This window comes from Chenopodium album, chromosome 17 (assembly GCF_948465745.1).
Source record: "Chenopodium album chromosome 17, dcCheAlbu1.1, whole genome shotgun sequence".
Taxonomy (NCBI): Eukaryota; Viridiplantae; Streptophyta; class Magnoliopsida; order Caryophyllales; family Amaranthaceae; genus Chenopodium; species Chenopodium album.
The window spans coordinates 14,879,415-14,906,446 of record NC_137850.1 but is presented as its reverse complement, the minus strand read 5'-3'; the positions used below and the strand labels follow the sequence as shown (position 1 = coordinate 14,906,446).

Sequence of the window (27,032 nt, the reverse complement as noted above, 5' to 3'; positions counted from 1 at the left end):
GAGATTGAACCTGCCCTAATAATAGGCCTCTACTTTATTCTTCTAGTATTCATGTGCGCTTTCTAACTAACATGCAATCAATATATTAACCCTAAACCTGTTTAATCTATGTTGGTTGAATTTAATGCACAAGAAAATCTATTATTGGCGATCACTTGAATTATAATCATATTAGCCTAAACAAGATTATTAATTATCTTACTAAGCGTGATTACAAGTACAAATTCCCTTTAATCCTGCAAGAGAGAGCGTGATCAAGCAATAACAATAATAATATCAAGCAACAATAATAACAACCACTACTACAAAAATGAGCAAAGAGATCTATTAAAAGAGACCTGTTATATCATCTAACAGGTCTCTTTAATTAATGAGACCTGTTTTCAGTATTAACAGGTCCCTTATGTACACTTTGATGGCGGGAAAATAAACAAAGAGACCTATTGTTGTTGTTAACAGGTCTCTTTTATGTGTTATCATTTTTTTAATTATAAAATATTAGTATCATTGTACGATACAAGGCAATAAAGACTATACTTTATTCTTTAAAAAAAAAACAAAAAGCAAATTAAAAACCCACTTCTCTGCCCAAAATAATAGTTTCACTCCAAACCCTTGAATTTCCATTGTTCTCACTTCTCAAGGTCGGTTCACCACCATAGTTGGAGGCCATTGTTTCTCATGGTGTTTCCACGCACTATCGTTCGATTTGCAAGGTCGTCGTCCCCACCTCCGTTGTATAGAGCGATTACGAATGGGTGTTTCATTCAATCGTTTCTCCTTTTGCGTGTTTGTTGTACGAAGCGACCTGCGACCACGACCAATGTCGTCTTTCGGCGCAACTCACCACCCTCTACTCTCGTTGTTTTGATGTGGAATTGTCTTGGCTCTCATTTGTTGAATCTATGCAATATTACTTGAAAAGGTTTCCCCACTTTCTCTCTCCTAGGGTTTCATTTTTTCGTCAGATATTCATTTAATTGTTCTTGATCTCAGTTTGTTGGTAAGTTCAAGATCGTAAAGTAGGAGATCTATCCGATGGTGATATGAAGAAGTTTATTGTGATTGCAATTGTGATTATGCAGATTGTTTGATGAAGAAATCGTAATCATTTCAAGCTGAATTCAACGAAGAAATTAAGCAATTCAAGCTTAAGAGAGATGCAGGTTCGGTAATATTAACATTGATCAGTTAATTAGATTGATTAGCATAATTTCTACTATTGAAGCCATTGTTGATCTTTATTTCTCTTTTAACTTGCTCCAATTTTTGACTTTTTTTGGTTCAAAGTTTTGATTAATGGTTTATCAGTGAATATTGCATTGTTGATTTTGATGTAATTTGTTCTCAAAGGGGTAAAATTGGTGAACGTGGATGAATGAGTTTTTTAATACAATTTTGATTTTTGAATGTCCACTAGATTGAGTAGTAAATTGGTGAACATTAGACAAAAGTTTGATTATGTTTTATTGCCTTTTAAGTGCTAAATTAGTGAATTTTGGAGTAATGTGTCTGAAAAGATTTGATTTATTAGCATTAATTTGGTGACTTTTGTAAATGGAATTGATTAGTTTCGGTTTTCAAGTGTTAAATTTGTTAATTTGGAATTTTGAATAATTGGGTTTAATCAAATTTTATTTCTGATTTATGAATGGGTTTGGTAAATTTAGTTGATTTCTTCCAAGTAGTAATTTCATTAATATGGTGAATTGGAATCATAGTTGATTAGTTTTGGCTTTTAACTGGTGAATTTGAAATCATGATCTTAATAAATTTTGGTCCATGGATAATCAAGGAATTTTGCATAATGGGCTGGCCAAAAGGCTTTGATTAGTTGGTTTGAAATGGTAAATTGTTGAATTAAGATTGATCAAATTTTGGGTTTGAGCTCTTAACGGATGAAATTAGATTATTGAGTTAGTCTAAATTTTAGTAAGGATTAAGTTTATTACAATTATTAATCATTTATATTTCCTCATTCTTTGACCTGCAGTTGTAATGAGAGATGTCCCATGAAATTGTGGTTAAGCTTGTGAATGTGATAAAGCTTGCGGGTTTTTACCAATGACATCAACTCACGGTGAAAAAGCATGTGTTTAAGTTGATAACCTGCTTAAGTTATATTTTTGATTCGGTTCAGTGTTATGTATCTAAAGGTTGTATTTTGATTGTTTTGAATTGAGGTTTAACGGGCGGGGGGGGGGGGGGGGGGGGGGGTGGTATTTATAGTGGTAAAAAAATTTCGATCGAGGGAAAGATAGATTCAATCAAGGAATTAATAAGTTCAAAATGCAAGTAATAAGCTATGGGGGAAGAGGCAGAAGAGATATGTTGCTGAATCACTTGCTATAGCTTTTTGTTGTTGATATTAAGTTTTTTTGTTACAAGAATTAAGCCTTGTTTTTGAGTTGTTTTCAATTGTGTATAGGAGGATGATGAGCAGTTCAAGAAACTCAGTCAAGGAAGTTGATGAATGAAGGGGCTAAAGAAATTATCAAGTATGTGTTGGATTCACTTTATAAAATAAGACAGTTGTTGGTTATGGTTGCTTGTAAATTATTTATATAAAGCTCATATATACAGTACTTGTTAATTGTGTAAACAATTTTCTTGTATACTTGTAAATTTGAATAATTAGTTTATATATAATTTATTCTTATTATAATTTACTTTTTATTCGCCATTTTAGTACAGTAATTATAAAATAATAAATAAATCATTAAAATTTAAATTATTATTTTAAAAAATAAGGTTAAAAGAGACTTGTTGTCTTTCAAAGCAGGTCTCTTTGATGGCGTCAAAGAGACCTGTTATGTTCAATAACCGGTCTCTTTCCCTTCATGAATATAAAAGGTAATTACATCCAAAGAGACCTGTTCGCTTACATAACAGGTCTCTTTGACTCATTCAAAGAGACCTGTTGACTTGAACAGGTCTCTTTATCAAAGAGACCTGTGAGCTAGAGACCTCCTCTAAACAGGTCTCTTACGCCTATTATAACAGGTCTCTTTGGCCCTTTTTGTAGTAGTGAACCATCATCATAATCATAATCTCAATAAAGCATAATAATATTAGCAAGATCCTAGGCATGATACTAACAAGATTAATAACAAATCCTAGCATGTCACTAAGCATAAAGATCAAAGCTTTATTCCTAGCATGATACTAACATGATATAAAGAAAGAATATGAAGCATCCCATAGAAACATACATGATATTAGAAATCTTAGTTATTACCCTTAACATGATACTAGGAATCATAAAGACATCCTAACATGATACTAGGAATTAAAATAATCAAAGCATGATTTCTATATAACAATTAAATTACTTACTTGGATGCCTCGTATCTCTTTCTAATAACAAAATACACACGTTAGTAACTTCAAGGAAAATAATAAACAGTTAAATTAAATAATTGAAATAGGATTTGGGACCAAACCCTTAGAAATTATTAACCTTTCACGTCTAGGGCGAAGGCAACTTCGAACTTGGCTAGGTGTGTCTAGAACTAATGTATGAGGAATTTTAAGAGAGGGAAGGTTTAGAAAAAGAATATAGAGAGAAAAAACTTCTAGCTTTTAAAGAGAGAGAGAGAGATGATTGTTGTGAATGATTAAAAATGGGGACATACGACCCCTATTTATAGAAAAATAACTCGAAAACGATAGAAAAGAGTTCGAGTCCCATTCGGAATAAAATTCCTCCTGTCGCCAATGACGGGAGTTAGAGCCAGACGACAGGAGCAGAGCCAGGCGGCAGGAGGAGCGCCAGGCGGTAGACTCTGTCGTTTGACGCTGGACAGTTTTTTACGGATATTGTTTTTATCATATCTTTTGATCCAAAAGTCCAAATAACTCATATAATATGTAGTTGGAAAGCTCTTGAATTGTACTTTTTAACCCAATTAGAATCAGATTAAAATATTTTGTAGATAAAAAGATATGGCCGAAATAGTGGAAGGGTATCAGTTTTGGATAGAGTTTCGTATTCCTTTCATATCTTTTTCGTTATAGCTCGCAATTAATATTATAATATATTATTGGAAAGATAATTTCAAGATCTATCCAACCATATAAGATTTCAATACAGAATATGAGTCACAAAAATAATATCTGAACATATTCCATTTCACACAGAACAAGGACTCTCAAAAAGAAAAGTTTTATTCAATTACGAATTATTTGATCTTATCTTTTCAAAAAAGGATAATTAAGATCTTTTAAAAATTATAGAAAATTCTAATTAAATCCTAATTATTTTAGGAATGTGATTAAACCTTTGGACCCTCCACATGATTATTGGGTCATAGGTAAAATCCGGTTTGGGCCCAGTTTAGTATTTTGGCCATAACTTCCTCATTATTCATCGGAATTGGGCTTATAATATATCGTTGGAAAGGTCTTTTTAAGCCCCATCCAACTAAACTATTATTGGATCCTTATAATGGACCAAACTAAATTGGACTGACTATTTTCATAAATAGAGTATAAAAAGAAATATTTTCAAAAACAGAAAGAGAGATAGTTTAATAAAAACAACCGCATCACTAGACTTTTCACACTTTCACTTCATTCGATAATCAAATGACATGAAAGGTATTCATCACTGGGTTTGGTTTTTGGGGAGACACATTTGGGTGTCTACAGTAGGTTTCAAGGGAATGGTATGTTCCGCAATTTCCCTATCTACTCCAGGCATGTCCTTGTATGACCAAGCGAACACGTCTTCGAATTCTTTAAGCATCCATATGAGGATCAATCGCTCTTCCGGATTTAAGGTTAAGCCAATTTTGACTTCTTTCCTGTTTTCATTAGTTCCTATATTGACCGCTTTAGTTTCTTCAATTACAGGATTCTTTTGTTCTCGTTCATTCATCAATTCAACCAGTTTATTTATGTTATCATCTTCATTAGATTGATTATTATAGCATTGAAAAGATTCATGAGAAGGCATATACTCGAAAATAGAGCTCATATTATTGAAATCAAAAGAAAGTACATCAAGAGAAGAATCCTTTTTTGGATCCTCGTCTTTAGAACAAGAAAATAAAGACTCGGTAATGGCCACAAGGCCTAAATTTTCAACTTCATTAAAACCTACACTAGACTCATCGTCGAATTCTTCGAACATTTCTCCTTCGCATGTGATGATCTCTAGCTTGTCACCTTTATGGTTAATCCACTTGAAAATCTTCCTCCATCCTTAAAGGCTCAAAAGTTTCGTTGGAAGGGGTGATCAATGAGGTTGGGTCGAAAGTTTCATCCTAAATGGCATTTTGATTGGCTATTGTAGCAACATGGTTTTGCTCTAGTCCAAATAGCAAGTTAAATGCTTGCCTATCATAGCACCCTGGAGTTGGGTGTTTTGATTGAACGATTTCGAAATTGTCATTCAAGAAGTAGCAATCGTGGAATATCTCAAATCCAGGATTCTTGATACCTTCTAAAACTAGTGGTTTTGGAAAGTCGTAGCATGGGTAATCTTCTCTCTCCCTAACGAATTGTCCATTAAGGGTTTGATTGTAGGATGGGAGTAAAGAGATTATCCTTTTCTTGTTATTGTCTCTATGTGCTTTGATCTTAGCGTCGTGAGACTTAAGTTCCTCTTTGGTTGGCTTATATCCCAATCCAAAAGAAAAGCTTTTCTTTGGGATAGGAAGAAGAAGAGATTTCTTTATTCCTATTCCCAGAGGCATCCCAAGAAAGTAACTACTCTTGAATAAGATGTTTACTATTGGGGTGGAATATGGATCAAGATTGAATGGTTCCTCAAGGCTTTCCTCCATTTCTAGTGTTCAAATTGCCTCCGTGACGAATCCCCACATGTCCTCTTCATCATTATCATGGTTTATTTTAAAAAGGGATTGATCGTAATGGGCATACGTTCACGGCAGAACCATTGTCAACTAAAGTAAGAGGGATGTTGTACCCTTGCACCCCACAGTTAGATTTAATGCATTGTTGTGGGTAGTGTCTTTTGAAGGCAAATCATCACTAGTAAAGATGATTGATTTGTCGGATTTTTTGCTAGTAAACAAGCTAACGAGATCCTTTGGAGTTGTGTATGTACTTACGAAAAAAGCAGTAAGAGCATTCATAAGAGAATTCCTATCTTCTTTAGAAGTACTCAGGAGTTCCCAAATGCTAACATTCGCCTTATATTGACGAAGTTGTTTGACTAATGGATCTTCTACCTCAAGCGGAGGTAGTATTGGATTTTTAATTTGATTTTGATTAGTTAAAGATCTATTTGGTTGTGTTTGATAAACTCGCCCAGAACGAGTTAAATGATCTGTCTCGTTTTGGTTAGTTGTAGGACTCATAAACCAACTTTCTTCTAGAGGCTTTGATTGTGCCTCCATTTTAAGATGTTCCATGAGTTGTGCTTGATGCCATTATTTATCTAAGGAGAGATTTGATAAATCTTGTGATTTCCCCAAGAAATGATCCCAATCAAGCATTCCACTTTTTTCGTTTTGGACACAAGGTGGAGGTGGGACGGCGGCATACTTAGAGACATAAGTCTTGGAAGTTGTCGTCCCATAACCCACACACTTCATTAGTTGCCCCTATGAGTGTTGTGGTTAGAGGCTTTCCTATGGGAGTGATATAATCCAAAGGATTGAATGTATCACTTCTCATATGATCCTCATCAATGTGAAATATTCCCAATGGGGAAATATTATTATTGGGTTTAGGCGTGGGAATTTTCCCATTGTCTACTAAGTCTTAAATTTTGTGTTTTAGGACAAAGCAACGTTCAGTATCATGTCCAACACCTTTATGATAAGCACAATAAGCATAGCCATTATACTACATGGAAGTTGCACATACATCAATAGAGGATGAAGTGTTATCATTCCCCTTTTTATAGTTATTCTTAGGTTGATGATGATGAGGCTTGTTTTCAACCCTAGTAGCCACAGAATAGACCTTTTGAAAAGTGTCTAAACCAAGATAGCGTAGATGTTTGTTGTATTTTTCATGATAATTGTCAATGAATTTTTGTACCAACTCGAGTTCTGGTGGCCTTTGGGCAAGATGGGCTGCCTTTTCTCGCCATCTACCATAGAAAGCAAGGAAACCTTTGTCATCACCTTGCTTGAGCATTTCAAGTTCATGCAAAGTTGATTTGAACTCTAAGTTACTCTCATATTAGGTGATGAAAGCCGAGACTACATCTTCCTATGTGGTTTTGAATTTAGCATCTAGCCCATAGTACCACTCTCGCAGCTAGGTCTAGAGATAAAGGGAATGTCAAAGCATAAAGCTTAGGATCAACTCCCTTTAAAGCCATGGTGCCAGTAAAACTCATTAGATGATTTTTTGGATTATTGGTCACCTTGAATATAAGCAAGTCCGTAGCTACGAACTTTTCTGGTAAAGTGAATCCTGTAGGAGGAGCAAACTTTTCTGCGTCAAAGTACTTATTAGCCATTGTAGAACGAAGAACAAGCTTCTCTAACGACTTCTCTCTTACGGATAATTTATCCATCTTTTGTTCCAAGGCCAAAGTTTCGGCATTTTTCTTTTCAGCTTTTTCAAGTTACTTGATTCTTTTCTCTTCGGCCTCTTGAGCCTTTTCCTCTCTTAGGCAAACAATCTCTTCTTAGAGTTTCTCTATGGTTGACGTCGTTGTTGGACTAGAGTGAGTTGTCTAAGGGAAATGGTTTAAAAGGGGTGAATTGTTTGAAGGTAAATGTAGAATGCGAGCGCCTGGGAGTCTTCGTTCTCAAGCATGGAAATTGGCCCTAAAGGAAGTACAAAGAATTATGAAAATCGATGCGCTTGTTTTTTTTTTAAACGAAAAGGAGAAAAAAAAAAAGACGCGATACATGTTCAAACGGATAGCATCACCTTTTAACAATTCATTAGTAATGATATTGTTTGTATGATCCAATTGTTCTTGAAGAATCAAAACGACCTCGTAACAGAAGGTGCGTGCAAGAAACTAGGTTACGCGCAGATGATGCACGCAGCCCTGGCTCTTGCGCTGGGTGTGGTCGCGCAACTTAATAAGTTGCACGCGCCACATATTCGTGCGATTTTTTTGAGCAGTTTGTTTTTTTTTTGTGTTTTTTTTAACGACTTTTGATTTTTTTTTTCTGATACCCTTCGAATGTGACTTAAAATTATGAAGGAACAACTTCGTAATCGGGAACCTAAACCAAAACTAAAAAAAAAGATATCCTAAAATAACGTTGCAAATAGTCATGTAATCATGTAAGCATACCATAAGCAAAGATCCACATAATGCCTTTCTAAGGTCGAAGCTTGGGTGTCCAAAGATACCATATCTTAAGAAACGATGCAGAAATTAATCACTCAACGTGTTGACTCGTGAGATAGTCCTCCCAACGTTTTGTTGGGTTTATGGGTGGGATGATTGTTACTTATTTTTGGATGGAAGCCTAGTGTTGGCAACCCCTAGCCAATGAGCCACTCCCCATGGGTTCTAGTGTGCTATGATTATGCATGATGCAATGTTGCTTGTTTGGTTTTTACTTTTGAGAAAAAGGAAGATATTATGCGTTCAAGTCTCACTCTCTAACTAGAGATTGTCCAAGTTAATTCCCGTTACAACCCATAGGCAACCTAGTGTTGGAAACCTTGGACCATAACTAAAAACTAATCTTGTAACCTCTAAGTCCCCAGCGAAGTCGCCAATGTAAGGAGGGTGTGCCCATCGTAGGGGATCCTTCTCCTTTATGCCCAGGACCCTTTAAAAGCTTTAGACTTTAAACTTTTTAGGGTGTATTAGGATTTGAATTCCTGACTCTTTGGGGGACTTTGGATTAGAGTTGATCCTATCATTATGCTTATTTACAAGAAACTAGTAAGGAGTCGCCAATGAGTTTTAGGAAAATTCATAAACTTCGTTCATGCCTTTCTCTCAAGTAGAGTTCAAGGGATATTTAGCACAAATCATAAGTTTACCCATGCCCAAATTGGTCTACTTGTACCAGAAATGAGTTCGGGAGCGAGGGTACAAAAATAACGTTCCCTTTAGGGGGAATCGCTATTCTAGCCCTAGTGAGGCCTCTACTAGCTCTTCCTTTTTCACAATTTCTCACCAAACAACATACGCAACGTAATATCTAAAACTAAGTTAGTTGATTTCATTTAGAAGCATTAATCACATAGGAATTACATTGCAAAATCAATATTCTTATTTAATCAAATTCGTGAAAAGAACAATAAATAAACAAGATTTGCCTTGACTTAGGTGATCAAACAACAATTAATTATTCAGTTCCTAGTCTTTGATTAACGCAAGAATACTATGTGAAATTAATTAATTAAAAGTTTATTTTAGGATATCAAACAACACTAATTAATTGATTAAAGGTTGTTTAAACAATAAAAGAAAGATGCTTGATCTAAGTGCTCGAGAATTTACCACTTTTCCTTGCTAGATCTTTCTTTAGAACACTTATGGACTCCTTGTTTGGGAACCTCCACCGTACTAACAAGTAATAAGCGGGGTGAGTGTTTATAACAAGAGGGTTGATAGTACATAAGTTCACAAAGTTTCTGCCAGTATTTCGGGTTAATTTTTCAGTGTGTTTAAGCTTCGTATTAAGCCCCCATTTATAGGGAATGGGTGCATTTGGGGTTTTGAGTGTTCTGCCGCAGCAGGTGTGCGCGCATCTGAATGGGTTGCGCGCGCCCGCTCAGCGCAAGTGATTTAGATGCGCTGCTATGGGCAGCGCAACTTAATGTCTTTCGCGCGGTGTTATGCTAAGGTTCGATTTTATATTTTTAGAGATTTGTGCACGCCCGACCAGCACAAATTGAGATGCACGCGGATTTTCCTTCGGCAGCTTTAATTTTTAACCTAGGCGCCTCTAAGTCCATCAAAATTAGGTTTTAACTTCGGGTTTAAGCCTAATTATTGTTCGGGCTTAATTAATTGGACTTTAATTCATTTTGTTTTGGGTCAGGCTAGTTGTTTTGCATTCTTGTGACTTATCAGTTGTCCATAAGCATTCTTCACGTTGATCCAACAAAAGATGGTTTTATTTATCGTCATAGCACTTCCGGTCGGAACAGGAGGCCAAAAGTAGATGTCTACACTTACACATCACCATCATCAGTCATGACCCAAAAAAAAACCTACAATCCCATAACATTATCCCACCAACCTAGATTATACCACAAAAACAAATTTTAGCACCCCAATATAGTACTACAACCATCACTTCATTAAGAACACAACAGTAAAAAAAAAAACCCAAGACAAGATCAAAGCCATCATTAGCTTCTTTTCCTTGTTGCTCTCCTTCATCTCATAGAGGGTCTCGGTTGTGGCAATCCCCACCTTTGCAACTTCATCAACCAATTCCTCTTGTTTAGCATTCAACTTCCTAACCTTATCCTTCACCAGATCAAGCTTGTCCTCCAACTCCATGATAATTGAGTTCTTATCAACATTGCATGATTGTAGATCGCGAATATCATCAACCCATTTGAAAAAACCACAAGTCCTTTGTTCTAAAAAACCACAAAAAATCAATTCATTACCCTTTTAAACATAATTATAACTACATTTAATTGTTAAGAGAATTTACCGGCCAAAATGAACAACCGTAAAACCGCTTTCCTTTGGTCGGACCATCATACTTCACAATCCTAAACGGCGCAACCTCATCGTGGTAGCAATAAAATAGGAAAAAAGGGGAGCCTGATTTCTTTGACATTAAAGAAGATCCATGGGATTTGTGACTTGCCATTGCTAAATTAAGAAGCTTGAAAGGGATTTGTTTGAGCGTTAATTGAAGAAGATGAACAAAAATAAATGGGGGTGGGCATTAAAAGGAATTTACAGAGGGGGAGATTAGGAAATGAATGGGGGAGTTAATTGGGAATTAATGAACCTCAACAGTTATAAGGAAATTACCTGCTAAAAAAAGGAAAATTATTTCAACCGGTCATTAAATGAAAAAGGCTTATTTTAAGAAGATGGGGGTACAAGGTGGGATTAATTTGGGAATTCGAAAAGGTGGGATTGTTTTGAGTAGAAAAGATAAAGGTGGGATTATTAGTTTCCATTTTCCCTAAATTTACTATAACTATGTGCAAATATTTCAATTGAGAAAAAAATTATACTACTATATCAACCTAAATAATTGTATGCAAAAATCATGAATATTACAAATTGAATTGGATATTACAGACAACTAAAAATGTCTCCCCAAAACCAAACCCCATGATGAACAACCTTTAACCGCCATATTAAATCAAACATATTTAGTCAACAAATTAATCAAACCATTTATTCAAACTCAGTCCAACTCATATCCCAACACAAACCCTTTTTAATCCATTTCTTGTTACTTATTAATTGAGCCTGATTAATAAATAATAAAAACCGTAGGCCTGAAACTAATCTGGAATAGTTGAAATGGCTCATAAAATATCATATACTTAATTATTAAACAAAGAATAAAGTGACTCTAGACAATTTTCAGGAAAAGGCATTAGTCGTGTCACGGCAGTGTTGCCGGGTGATGGCATTTACTTTTGTGTCACGGTATTCCGCGCCGTGTCACGGTACACTTTCCGTGACGCGGTATTTTCCTAGGGTTTCTCCGCGACGCTTTTTACTCCTAGGATTCCGTGCTTCACCCCTCACATTTTCTTTAAAAATACGAGGCTGATTTCCTCAGTTTCGGGGGCACCAACAATTATTCTCTTCTATCTCTTTAGCCTAAACATTAGCCTTCCTATTATCTCACAATACTTCCCCTAGGCACTCTAACGAGTCCATACTTAACCTGAAGTTCCAAAATTAAACCACGTCGTAAAAGGTAGAATTAATTGAAGGTTTGGACCAAATCAATTTTACTTTTTAGTTAATTTCATTTCAATTTGATATTATATTTTTATTGAATTTACTAACTATAGGCACCTAAAAATGTCTCCCCAAAACCAAACCCGATGATGAACAGCCTTTCACTGCCATTATTGGTCGGGTTGAGTATTTAAACTTTGGATTACTTAAATCCATATTCATTCCCAATATATTTCACAAACCAATCCAATTCCTAGCTCATTTCCCTAAACAGTAACTTACTTTCTACTGTTCGTGTCCACGTCACAAAATCGAGAGAAAATGATTTTCTGGCCCCATAATTTTGATCCATTTATTATTTGGTTGGATAGGCCTTAAAATAAGCTTTTCAACGATATATCATAAACCCGATTCCGATTTAAAACGAAGAAAATATGAACAAAATACTAAACTCGGCCCAAAACCGACACCCTTTCACTAAAACGTCCATATCATAAAATCTAAAAATTCTTTTCACCTGATTCTAATAGGGTTGGAAAGAATACTTGATAAGCTTTCCGATGATATATTATATGCTTTATTCAGAGTTACGGATCAAAAGTTATTATAGTTTTAATAATGCCTAAAAAATAAGAATTACCGTGCAACAGCTAAAATGCCGCGTCACGGCAAAAGCTGACGTGTCACGGTGCTTTTTCCGTGTCTTTTCCGCGTTGTCCCACGCGTTAATGAATCTGGATGCAATTTTGGGTAGGTTGTGCACCGTGACATGGCGCCACGTGCCGCGCCACGGTGGACAATGCCGCGTCGCGATGCCCTTTGCCGTGTCACAGTACACATATTGTGACACGAGATTTTTCTGTGTGCTCTCCACGTAAACTTTTCACGCGCTTTGTCAATTTACACGTATGTAGGGAAAAATTGCGCACCGCGACACGGTAACATGTACCGTGTCACGGCACCCATTGTCGTGTCGTGTCAGACACATGCCGTGTCATGGTGCCCCAAATTAGGGTTTTTACCTTTTCTAGGATTCCGTGTGATCCCCTACTCATTTCCTCTTTAAATAAGAGCCTCATTTCTGTAGTTCGGGGCACCAAAAATCATTCTCTCTCTCCTTACACCAAAATTCATCCTCTTCTCCCTCTTTAGCCTAAATACTAGGCTCCCTTTTCTGTTATAATACTTCCCCTAAGCACTCCAAGGATTTCATACTTAACCCGAGGTTCCATCCTTAAACCAAGGTGTGAAAGGTATAATTAACTAAGGGTTTAGACCAAATCAACTTTATCTTTTAATTTAATTTTTTCAATTTGATTTATATTTTTATTGAAGTTACTAACAGTTTATTCATGATGTAGCAATTCAAGGAAACGCGGAAAGTGTGTAATTAATTCACTTAATTACTCTTATTATTTTTATTGCTAGTATCATGATTATGTTTATTAATATTTGATTTGACTAACAATATATTGTTGAATTGCTTCCAATATTGATGTTAATTCTATTATATTTTTATTGATCACCATATTACATGTTTAAAGGGAATATATAATTGAAACTCACGACTAATAGGATAATTTAGACAATCGGTTTAAGTTCCTTTTTAATCTTGTTATTTAATCAAAGTGATCACGAATATTTTAGAATTATGTGTTGCATTATTATTCAACCAATTTAGCATAATAATAGTTTGGAGCGAATTAAATACTTTGTTTGTATGCCTTTTAGATCGTAGGAAATACTTTTCACAATAAGAATCGAATAGAGGCCAAAGCGGGCAAATGTGACTCCATGACTCACTTCGTACCATCATCCCTGATCCTCCTTTCTTGGTTCCGAACCATATGGAGTTAGTAATCTCATGGATTATTAATGGGGTGTAACCTTCACGGGTCAATCGTTATTGCCTATTGTTGTCCCTTTATTCGTGGTTGCCTTTTATGATCCGTGAACGGTGTACAAGTTTCTTAAAAACTTTTTGGTGCCTCCCTACTTTCCTTGTCACTATTCGTATATGTCAATTCCCACTTCCTAAGAGTGCCAAGCATATTCACACATGCTTAACGTAGGCGCACTTATAACGATGCCTACAATTTGGCGACTCCACTGGGGAGGATTCTTAGTTATTCATCGATTTGAGTGATCGGTATTTGTAGGGAATATTTCAAGCATTACCCCAAACTTGAACCCCACTGTGATCATACACTTAAGCATGGTGGCGTCCAAAGGAAAGGAAGCTAGAGCAAAAGAGTCGCCAACAAGTTTTAGGAACTTGTAAACTGTTCACAGGGTGAAGATTACACCCCTTAACGATCTATGAGATCATCAACTCCAAAAGGTCTTGAACCAAATAGGGTTCGGGGATGAAGGTACAAATCCAACCTAAAAGAGATTGAACCTGCCCTAATAATAGGCCTCTACTTCATTCTTCTCGTATTCATGTGCGCTTTCTGACTAACATGCAATCAACAGATTAACCCTAAACCTGTTTATCTATGTTGGTTGAATTTAATGCACAAATAAAACTATTATTGGTGATCACTTGAATTATAATAAAATTAGCCTAAACAAGATTATTAATTATCTTATTAAGCGTGATTACAAGTAAAAATTCCCTTTAAACATGCATAAAAGGCGTGATCAAGCAATAACAATATAAATATATCAAGCAACATAATAATTATCATAAAAATAACAATTATAATCATGTTAAAGCATAATAATAGCAAGATCCTAGGCATGATACTAACAAGATTAATAACAAATCCTAGCATGTCACTAAGCAATAAAAATCAAAGATTTAGCCCTAACATGATACTAACATGATATTAAAAAAGAGTAAAAGGCATCCTAAACATGATACTAGAAAGCAATAAAAACATCCTAACATGATATTAGAAATTAAACAAATTTAAACATGCTTTCTACAAGAATAGAGCAATAAGATTACATACTTTGATGCCTCGTGCCTCTTTCTAATAACAAAATACACGCATTAGTAACTTCAAGGAAAATATAAAATCAAACAATTAAATTAAATAATTGAAATAGAGATTAGGGACCAAACCCTCAGAAATTATAACCTTTCACGTCTAGGGCGAAGGCAACTTCGAACTTGGCTAGGTGCATCTAGATCTCGTGAATGCGGAATTTTGTTTGTGAAAAGCTAGAGAGATGAGAGCATAGAGAGAATAGATTGATTGTAGATCGTAGATAGTTATTGAATATTGTGAATTGATTGTAGATTGTTGATGATTAAAATTGATGATTGATAATTGTAGATTGTAGATGAGAATTGATGTCATCAAAACGGAGGTTCAGGACCCTATTTATAAGAAAAAAGTCTGGAAATAGGTAGAATTTCATAAGGAATAAAACTCCACTTTGTCGCCGCAAAATCGACCTTGTCGCCAGGCGACAGGGTCTGTTGCGTGGCGACAAGGCTTGTCACGTGGCAACAAGCCTGTCGTTTGGCGACAGCGTGGTTTCCTACGCGCTTTCAAACACGGAGTCCACTTATCAATCAAATCGATTTGTGAAGTCCGTATCGAAATCGTATTTTTCATAAAATAATATTTTATTCTAAATAAAACTTTATCAAAATATAATTATTAATTCTAATTCTATTAGGATTAAAGAGACCCTTCTAGAGAATTCTAGAAGACTATAATCAATTCTAATAACTTTAGGAATAATAATTAACATTATGCCCTCCCCTAGATCATTGGGCCGCATGTAAAGATTAAACCGGGCCCAGTTTAGTATTTTGGCCATAACTTCCTCATTATTCATCGGAATTGGGCTTATAATATATCGTTGGAAAGATCTTTGCAAGCCTCATCCTACTACACTATTATTGGACCCTTGTCGTGGACCAAACTAAACTGGATTGGCTGTTTTCATAAAATAGAGTTGTTTTTCGAAAACAGAAAGAAAGAATTTTTAATAAAAACCAACCGCAACACTTGACCTTTCACCTCGTTCGATTATCATTCGACGCAAAAGGTATTCATCACTGGGTTTGGTTTTGGGGAGACACATTTGGGTGTCTAGAGAAGCCCCTACTTTGAGTGAGTTTGGAGAAACGCAAGTTTCGAAAACGAAAGTCAAAGTAGCGATAGGGACGGAGAATGATTCCGAACGTTCTACGATCCTAAATCATTCTTGTAACACCGATACCTGCAAACTAGCGTTAGTCAAATAGATAAAAGAGTTAAGAAACGCGTATCTTGCACCGTCGAGCACACGTCTCCGATTTGTTGTATTTTGTTGAAGACCGCTCTGCTTGTAGCTGCCTCCTACTTCATCGAAGATAACTCTGCTTGTAGTCATTCTCCGCCGCTTGTGACCATCTTCCACATCCTAGGGAACACGATCGAAGACAACTCTACTTGTAGCCATCTTCAGTTTTTTTGTGACCATCTTCCACATCCTAGGGAACACGGTCGAAGATAACTCTGCTTGTAGCCATCTTCAGTTTTTTTTTGTGACCATCTTCCACATCCTAGGGAACACGGTCGAATACAACTCTGCTTGTAGACATCTTTAGTTTTTTGTGACCATCTTCCACATCCTAGGGAACAAGGTCGAAGACAACTCTGCTTGTAGCCATCTTTAGTTTTTGGTGATCATCTTCCACATCCTAGGGAACACGATCAAAGACAACTATGATTGTAGCCATCTTTAGTTTTTGGTGAAAATCTTCCACATCCTAGGGAACACGATCGAAGACAACTCTGCTTGTAGCCATCTTCAGTTTTTTTGTGACCATCTTCCACATCCTACGGAACACGATCGAAGATAACTCTGCCTGTAGCCACCTTCAGTTTTTTGTTACCATCTTCCACATCCTAGGGAACACGATCGAAGATAACTCTACTTGTAGCCACCTTCAGTTTTTTTGTGACCATCTTCCACATCCTAGGGAACGCGATCGAAGACAACTCTGCTTGTAGCCATCTTCAGTTTTTTTGTGACCATCTTCCACATCCTAGGGAACACGGTCGAAGATAACTCTTCTTGTAGCCATCTTCAGTTTTTTTTTGTGACCATCTTTCACATCCGAGTGAACACGATTGAAGACAACTCTGCTTGTAGCCATCTTCAGTTGTTGCGATAATACTCCGAAGACCAATGCATGTTGATCCTTTATAGTTCGCTTGAACTTTGCTTCCATTATGCCAGTACGTCGGCGCTTTTGTTGTTTATTAACCATTATGTCGGCCTTCTGCTGCTTATGAACCATTATGTCGGTGCCTTTGTAGTGAGCCAATGTTCAGGCGCTTTAAGCTAAGTAAGACGATCTTTCATCAGGTCGATTACTTGATTTAATCGTAATCGAGCCGATCATTTAAATCATGTCAAGTTGCTTAGAGGGGCTAACTGGCGTACCAAGGAACCCAAAATTTCTGCACGAGGTTCACATAACCATTTTATGGAGCCCTGTACTCTGGCGCCGCTCTAGCGTTAGCCGGAACTGCTTGTCGCCGCTATTTCTGCTTGTCGCCAGGCGACAAGCTTTGTCGCCGTTGATGTTCACTCATTTTTTTGAACCAAAGAGCTTCTTTTCGAGGAATGTTCACTCGTCCCTGAGCAAAAGATCTTGAAAAGAAATGTCCACGCGTCTCTGAACAAAGAGCTTTAATAGGATGCCCACACGTCTCTGAGCAAAAGAGCTTGAAAAGAAATGTCCACGCGTCTCTGAACAAAGAGCTATAATAGGATGCCCACGCGTCTCTAAACAAAGAGCTTTGAATGATATGCCCACGCTTCTCTGAGCAAAAGAGCTTTTTATTTCCACGCTCTCTGAACAAAGAGCTTTAATACTTGAATGTTTGTTGAGATCGTCCAGTTGGCTGTGAACAGGAGTTTTGCTGAATGGTTGTATCCTGTAAAAATAAAAAGATTGCCAAAAGACTTTGCAGGTGTTTTTCTTAGGGTTTACCTAAGGCGATTGACTGACTCGAGGTTGACTCAATGTGTTTTGACATGTGTGTGACTCTTATGTGACTTAATGTGTTTTGACACATGCGTTAGACTCAATTCGAGGTGACATGACTTAACGTACATGACTCGTGTGTGCATTATAATGTGATTGTGCGACTCAAAAAAATGCAAAAAAGCAAAAATTTTCCGTCATTTTTTTATGGAGGGTACCGACTTTCTCCCGAAAAAGAAAGACACGAAAAAGAATCAAAGTGAAGTTTTTGAAGGTGCATGTTGAATGAGCTTAATCCGTTAATGTTGTCTCTCACAGTACAAGGATTTGTAACATCTTAGGCTATCCTAGTTGACTCGATAATGAAAGTATTTCGGTAACTTAGGCGCGGAGGCTAAGTACTTCATACTTTGTGATGTGATGATGAGTGATGAGTGATTTTGATATGACAAGGCATGCTTCAGCGTTGTGTTAAGATTTCATGACAAAGGGTTCCTAAGGGAAGTATATTTGGTTATGTATCAGTGTAGTGTGTGAAAGTGACACTAAAGTTAGGCCGCGAGAGCTAAGTTTGTGGAAAGATATTATGTCAAGAAGAGTCAAATGATGGTGACTCTTAGGCTATGTAATCTAATGACGTAGGGATCAAGCCCCCAAGTCTAGCTCTAAATGAATAGGGATGAGCATTGGAGATCATTTGATATGATCATGGTGTGAGTGTGTGAATGTGAATATGAATGCGTATTTATTACGGCCGCACCTCGATGTGAGGTTGCCTACGTATCCGTTAAGAATCAGGCCGAATGTAGCTCTAGCCGAACCTCGCACAAGTGTGTGTATACCTCAAAAAGGTCTTTTAAGGGTTGTAACGTGGTTAGGCTAAAGGTTTGAAGAAGAAAGGGATAAAGGCTCAAGACCCTAGATAAGCCCCCAAGGTGTGTAACCTTGCTTTTGAAGCTTTGTATTTGTATGCTTGAGTGTTTTAACTCTTTTTTATTTTTTTTTTGCTTTTGCATTTTTTTTATAAGTGTGGGCAATCCCGATCATGCGGTCGATCACTCACTTGGCATTCATGTTTCTCAGGCACGCTACCGAGCACTCAATAAGAAACGCAATCTGAGACGTGTTCATATCAAAGACATGTTCATGTCAAAGACATTGGACCACTTGCCCTTTTGTACACTTGCCCTTTTGTACACTTGTAAACCGTTAACAAGGTGAAGATTACACCCCTTAACGATCCAGGAGATCGTCAACTCCAAAAGGTCTTGAACCAAATAGGGTTCGGGGATGAAGGTACAAATCCAACCTAAAAGAGATTGAACCTGCCCTAATAATAGGCCTCTACTTTATTCTTCTCGTATTCATGTGCGCTTTCTGACTAACATGCAATCAACAGATTAACCCTAAACCTGTTTATCTATGTTGGTTGAATTTAATGCACAAATAAAACTATTATTGGCGATCACTTGAATTATAATAAAATTAACCCTAAACAAGATTATTAATTATCTTATTAAGCGTGATTACAAGTACAAATTCCCTTTAAACATGCATAAAAGGCGTGATCAAGCAATAACAATAAATAAGCATCAAGCAACATAATAATCATCATAATAATAATCATAATCATAATCATAATAATCATGTTCATGTTAGTGTTAAAGCATAATAATAGCAAGATCCTAGGCATGATACTAACAAGATTAATAACAAATCCTAGCATGTCACTAAGCATTAAAGATCAAAGCTTTAGCCCCATGACACTAACATGATATTAGAAAAGAGAATAGGAAGCATCGCAAGAATCATAATTGATATAAGAAACATATTCATTACCCTAGACATGATACTAGGGAGCAATAAAACATCCTAACATGATACTAGGAATCAAAATAATAATTTAAGCATGATTTCTATATCATAATATCAATTAAACAATTAAAGTACTTACTTGGATGCCTCGTATCTCTTTCTAATAACAAAATACACGCGTTAGTAACTTCAAGGAAAATATAAATCAAACAATGAAATTAAATAATTGAAATAGAGATTAGGGACCAAACCCTCATAAATTATAACCTTTCACGTCAAGGGCGAAGGCAACTTCAAACTCGGCTAGGTGTTTCTAGATCTCGTGAATGCGGAATTTTGTTAGAGGGAAGGTTTACAAAAATAATAGAGATAGAAAGCTTCTAGCTTTAGAGAGAGATGATTGATTGTTGTGAATTGTTGATCGTTGATGAATAAAAACGGAGGTTGAGGATCCTATTTATAAGAAAACAGTCCGGAAATAGGTAGAATTTGATAAGGAATAAAACTCCACTCTATCGCTGCAAAACCGACCTTGTCGCCTGGTGACAAGGTCTGTCGCGTGGCGACAAGGCTTGTCGCGTGGCGACAGGCCTGTCGTCTGGCGACAGCCTGGATTTCTACGCGCTTTCAAAAACAGAGTCCACACATGAATCAAAATTGATTTGTAAAGTTCGTATGAAAATCGAAATCGTATTTTTCATAAAATAATATTTTATTCCAAATAAAACTTTATCAAAATATAATTATTAATTCTAATTCTATTAGGATTAAAGAGACCCTTCTAGAGAATTCTAGAAGACTAAAATTAATTCTAATAACTTTAGAAATAACAATTATCATTGGGCCCTCCCCTAGATCATTGGGCTGTATGTAAAGATCAAACCGGGTCCAGTTTAGTATTTTGGTTATAACTTCCTCATTATTAATCGAAATTGGGCTTATAATATATCGTTGGAAAACTCTTTGCAAGCCCCATCCAACTACACTATTATTGGACCCTTGTCAAGGACCAAACTAAACTGGGTTGGATGTTTTCATAAAATAGAGTTGTTTTTCGAAAACAGAAAGAAAGAATTTAATAAAAACCAACCGCAACACTTGACTTTTCACACTTTCACCTCATTCGATAATAATTCGACGTAAAAGGTATTCATAACTGGGTTTGGTTTTGGGGAGACACATTTGGGTGTCTACAGAACCCCCACTTTGACTGAGTTTGGAGAAACGCCAGTTTCGAAAATAAAAGTCAAAGTATCGATAGGGACGGAGAATGATTCAGAATGTTCTGCGATCCTAAACCATTCTTGTAACGCCGATACCTGCAAACTAGCGTAATTAAAACAGATAAGAGAGTTAAGAAACGCGTATCTTGCACCGTCGAGCACACATCTCCGGAGTAACCGGTTTGTTGCATTTGTTGAAGACAGCTCTGCTTGTAGCTGCCTCCTATTTTATTGAAGATGACTCTCCTTGTAGTCATTCTCCGCCGCTTATGACCATCTTCCACATCCTAGGGAACACGATCGAAGACAACTCTGCTTGTAGCCAACTTCAGTTTTTTTGTGACCATCTTCCACATCCTAGGGAACACGATCGAAGATAACTCTGCTTGTAGCCATCTTCAGTTTTTTGTGACCATCTTCCACATCCTAGGGAACACAATCGAAGATAACTCTACTTGTAGCCATCTTCAGTTTTTGATGATCATTTTCCACATCCTAGGGAACACGATCGAAGACAACTCTGCTTGTAGCCATCTTCATTTTTTTTGTGACCGTCTTCCACATCCTAGGGAATACGATCGAAGACAACTCTGCTTGTAGCCATCTTCAGTCTTTTTTTTTTTTACCATCTTCCATATCCTAGGGAACACGATCGAAGACAACTATGCTTGTAGCCATCTTCAAATTTTTGTGACCATCTTCCACATCCTATGGAACACGATCGAAGACAACTCTGCCTATAGCCATCTTCAGTTTTTTTTTACCATCTTCCATATCCTAGGGAACACAATCAAAGACAACTCTGCTTGTAGCCATCTTCATTTGTTGCGACAATACTCCGAAGAATATCACCGAAGAGCAATGCCTGTTGATCTTTTAAAGCTCGCTTGAACTTTGCTTCTGCTATGCCAGTACGTCGACATTTCTGCTTCTTGTGAACCATTATGTCGGCCTTCTGCTGCTTATGAACCATTATGTCGGTGCCTTTGTAGTGAGCCAATGTTCAGGCGCTTTAAGCTAAGAGAGACGATCTTTCATCAGGTCGATCACTTGATTTAATCGTGTCAAGTTGCTTAGAGGGGCTAACTGGCGTACCAAGGAACTCGAAATTGCTGCACGAGGTTCACATTACCATTTTAGGGAGCCCTGTACTCTGGCGCTGCTCCAGCGTTAGCCGAAACTGCTTGTTGCCGCTATTTCTGCTTGTCGCCAAGCGATAGGCTTTGTCGCCGCTATTTCTGCTCTTGCTGCCGCTGGGATGCACTTGTATTTATCTTTCACTATAGGACTTTGCTAATTTCTTTAATTATTTTAGGGTTGACCTAAGGTTTAATGTCGCTTGACTCATTGACTTGACACGACTCAAGGTATAAACATGACTCGCTGTGATTGACTCGAGGTTGACTCGACTCGAAGTGAAATGACACGTGTGTGACTCTTATGTGATTTAATGTGTTTTGACACATGCGTTAGACTCAATTCGAGGTGACATGACTCAACATACATGACTCGTGTGTGCATTATAATGTGATTGTGCGACTCGAAAAATGCAAAAAAGCGAAAATTTTCCGTCATTTTTTGTGGAGGGTACCAACTTTCTCCCGAAAAAGAAAGACGCGAAAAAGAATCGAAATGAAGTTTTTGATGGTGCATGTTGAATGAGCTTAATCCGTTAATGTTGTCCCTCACGGTACAAGGATTGTAAAATCTTAGACTATCCTAGTTGACTTAAAGATGAAAGTATTTAGGTAGCTTAGGCGCGGAGGCTAAGTACTTCAAACTTCTTGATGCAATGATGATTGATCTTGATTTTGACATGACAAGGCATGCTCCAACGTTGTGTTAAGATTTCATGACAAAGGGTTCCTAAGGGAAGTATATTTGGTCATGTATCTGTGTAGTGTGTGAAAGTGACACTAATGTTAGGCCGCAAGGGCTAAGTGTGTGGAAAAATATATTGAAAAGAGTCAAATGATAGGGACTCTTAGGCTGGATAAGCTAATGATGTAAGGATCAAGCCCCCCAAGTCTAGCTCTAAATGGAAAAGGATGAGCATTGGAGATCCTTTGATATGATCAATGTAAATATGAATGCATTTTTATTACGGCCGCACCTCGATGTGAGGTTGCCTACGTATCGGTTAGGAATCAGGCCGAACATAGCTCTAGCCTAACCTCGCACAAGTGTGTGTATACCTCAAAGAGGTCTTTTGAGGTTTGTACCATGGTTAGGCTAAAGGTTGAAGAAGAAAGGGATAAAGGCTCAAGACCCCTGATAAGCCCCTAAGGTGTGCAACCTTGCATTTGGGTCTTTGTATTATTATGCTTGAGGTTTCTCACTTTTTTTATTTTTGCTCTCTTTTTTCTTGCTTTTGCATTTTTGTTCTTATTTTTATAAGTGTGGGCAAACCCGATCATGCGGTCTATCACTCACTTGGCATTCATGTTTCTCAGGCACGGTACCGAGCACTCGATAAGAAACGCAATCTTGAGACGTGTTCATATCAAAGACATTTTCAAGTCAAAGACATTGGAACACTTGCCCTTTTGTACACTTGTATCATTTTTGCTTTTTGAATTTTTCAGTTTTATGTAAAATCACTCAAGCTTTCGTTCTTTGAAAATTGCATAAGTTGCACACCATCCCATCCCAAGGTTAGGTAGATATGGGTTGAAAAATGACAGGTATATCGTTAGACGAGGCTCAAAGTGGTTTATCAAAAAAGGATTTATAGTTTAAAGGGTGAAAGGTGATATGATGTGGCTACAAGGGGTGCCTCAAATCATTGGCTACAAGGGGTGCCTCAAAGCTTAGTTCGACATGGTTTTTTTTTTTTTTTTATGAATGCAATGCAATGCGATGATCATATGCAAGAAAATAAATGCTCATTTTATTAAAAGGGGAAGAAATAATGATCCTACAAAATAAATCTAAGGAGAATAAAACGGTGCCTATGCTAGACTTATTGGGGAAAGGAATAAAAAAGAAATAGAAAAAGAGGTCACGAAATCTTGTCGTTGAAGCTCGCGTCTAGTCTTGTGTCTTATCATCACTTGGTCTTCTTGCCGACTGGAGGTATAGGAAGCTTGTTATTGTCAATCAAATATTGAATTGCTTCCTTTAGCTTCCAACAGCTCTCAGTAGTATGACCCCTACCTTGATGGTATTTGCAGTGTACATTTAGGTTCCAACTAGGCAATTTCTTCTCAAGTGGGGGATCTTGAATGGGTCCAATAGGAGTAACGAGTTTCTTTGCATGGAGTCGATCGAAAGCATCATCGTAGCTAATTCCAATAGGGGTGAAATCCTTTCTTAGTTGCTTTCTAAATCCTCGATTATCCATGGCTAAGATTTCATTAAGGTTGAAAGTACCAACACTATTGCTAGAGTAGGTGTTTTCGGAAGAAGAAGGATAGTCGTTCTTCTTTCCTTTGCAGCCACTGTTGTTATTGTTACTAATCCTGGCCTTCTTGTCGCGCGGAGGAACATGAAGGAAAGTTGAATCGATGAGGTCTTGAATACGATCTTTGAGAGCGAGACTTACTTCGGTGGTGTGACCATGATATCTATGGTATCGGCAATAAGATTTTGGGTCCCAATTGGGATACTGTTTTTCAGGCGGAGGGTCTTGACTGGGACCAATAGGGAGAATGAGACCTTGATCGTGGAGACAGTCAAAAGCTTCATTGTAAGTCATTCCTATTGGTGTGTATTCTTCAATGGTCCGTTTTGCCCGTGGCTTAGGAGCATTGAGTTCTTCATTAGATCCTTGGTGAGAATTTTGTTCAACAACCATCATCCGATTTGCTAATCCTTCTACCACATTCAAGAGCATGGCAATGACATCTTGCAGTTTTCGGACGTCTTCTTTTAGACTTGACAAGTTTTCACTAATATTACTGAAGAAAATTTCCTTTTCGCCGGCCATTACTACAACCCTTTTGTTTTATAAAAAAGTGATGCTTTACCAAAAGTGTTGTCTTGGTTGAGTGCTCTTCTCTCTTTGACCAAGTACTGTGGGAAGGGAAATTAAGGGATATTCATTGTAAATTATTTGACTCTACTCTATTCAACATGCAATAGATGGAAGATGGTAGGAAGAATGAATATTGTGACATGGGGAAAGCATGTAGAGAATGGAAAGATGATGTAGATGGAGAGATATGAAAAAATTGGGAATATAATGTACCCCCAACTCAAATGACGAAAAAAACCGACTCATGCATGAACCTAAGACATGGTCATGGTGACTATATAAAGTGTGTGCTCTAAGACTCTTGTGTATGACCATGAGACTAAGTGCCTAGACTCAATTAAGGACTTAAGTTAAGACCTCACATATGTGCACTAAACTGGACAGGCTGTATTATTTTAGTCATAACTTTTGATCTGTGAATCCGAATTGGACGAAACCAATGGCAAATTAAAGATAAAACTCGGGGCTACAGATCCATAGGTTATACAACTCGTAACTCTTCCTAGAACTCTGGCTATGACCGAAACAAGTTGACGTTTGTGCTATAAACGGGAATAAAAATCCGAGTTGACTCAAAGGAACTATGACTCGATTTTAGACATATTTATTAGCCAAATTAATTAACTAATTAATTAAGCAAAGTCCTTTAGTCTTTGGTTAGTTTATTTAGACTTAAACAACGGTTAGCACATTTAGGGTATGCACAAGCAAAGAATGCACAAATAGTTCAAATAGTCACAATATGATGCAATGAGTTTGCAACCTAACCATGGCTCTAGTTCTCTAAAGTTCAGGATATGGGTTAGTCAAAAAAGGTCCATGGTTATGAGTCCGGATGCACCGCGCGGAAGCCTTACCTTTGGAAGGGTTGGAGCGAGTGGATGGGACCCCGCAAGTTAAAAACTTGCTTCCACGGTTTGGTGGATTCACAAACTCGGATGTACCCGTCATTGCAAGGAGCGTTCGATTGGGTAGATGGAGCGTGAACCCCCAGAGGGTTATGTCCATATGTAGAACACATATGGGTTTTAGAAAAGTGAGAAAAACTCAATCAGGAAGTAGAATCGAGCCAATAGTGCTAGAAATGGTCAAAACAAGAAGGCAAAGTTCTGGCTCGGTATTGGAAGAACTTGGCGCCTGACTACAGGGACTGTCGCCGCAAAAGTACACCTATCGCCAAGCGACAGAACTGTCGCCAGGCGACAGAAGCACTTTACAGGCGACAAGCCCTGTTTTCTAGGCGCTAGTTCCTACATGCCTCAACAGGTATCTACGTTCTTAGAATTTTCCAGATTTCGCAGTATTATTTCAATTCTAGTTGTGAAAGATATTTCTCAAATTTCCTACGTGTAAAAATCCTATGTTTTTGACTCATTTCGAATGGTCTATCCAATGAGGGCCTTTTTATGCATATGACAATAATGTTAATCAAAATTACGCACATGAAATACTTAGAACTTCTCGAGTCTCATCCACTCATTCTAAATCATTGCCGAAATAAATTTCAGGAATTAAAATAGAAATCATCCCCAGCGGAGTCGCCAAAAACTGTAGGGACTATTTCAAGCATTAACCCCAAGCTTGTACCCCGCTGTGATCATACACTTAAGCATGGTGGTGTCCAAATGGAAAGAAGCTAGAGCAAAAGAGTCGCCAACAAGTTTTAGGAACTTGTAAACCATTCACAAGGTGAAGATTACACCCCTTAACGATCCAGGAGATCGTCAACTCCAAAAGGTCTTGAACCAAATAGGGTTCGGGGATGAAGGTACAAATCCAACCTAAAAGAGATTGAACCTGCCCTAATAATAGGCCTCTACTTTATTCTTCTCGTATTCATGTGCGCTTTCTGACTAACATGCAATCAACAGATTAACCCTAAACCTGTTTATCTATGTTGGTTGAATTTAATGCACAAATAAAACTATTATTGGCGATCACTTGAATGATAATCAAATTAACCTTAAACAAGATTATTAATTATCTTATTAAGCGTGATTACAAGTACAAATTCCCTTTAAACATGCATAAAAGGCGTGATCAAGCAATAACAATAAATAAGCATCAAGCAACATAATAATCATCATAATAATAATCATAATCATAATAATCATGTTCATGTTAGTGTTAAAGCATAATAATAGCAAGATCCTAGGCATGATACTAACAAGATTAATAACAAATCCTAGCATGTCACTAAGCATTAAAGATCAAAGTTTTAGCCCTAACATGATACTAACATGATATTAGAAAAGAGAATAGGAAGCATCGCAGGAATCA

General features: G+C 37.2%; 1 long non-coding RNA gene across 1 annotated transcript; it reads left to right on the top strand.

The window, feature by feature from the left end:
* The first annotated feature begins 594 nt into the window (after positions 1-594).
* On the top strand, positions 595-2,597 carry LOC145587637 (uncharacterized). The gene is made up of 3 exons (XR_014101334.1): positions 595-925; positions 1,086-1,166; positions 2,429-2,597. It is a non-coding gene; the product is annotated as an uncharacterized LOC145587637 (long non-coding RNA).
* Positions 2,598-27,032: the final 24,435 nt, after the last annotated feature.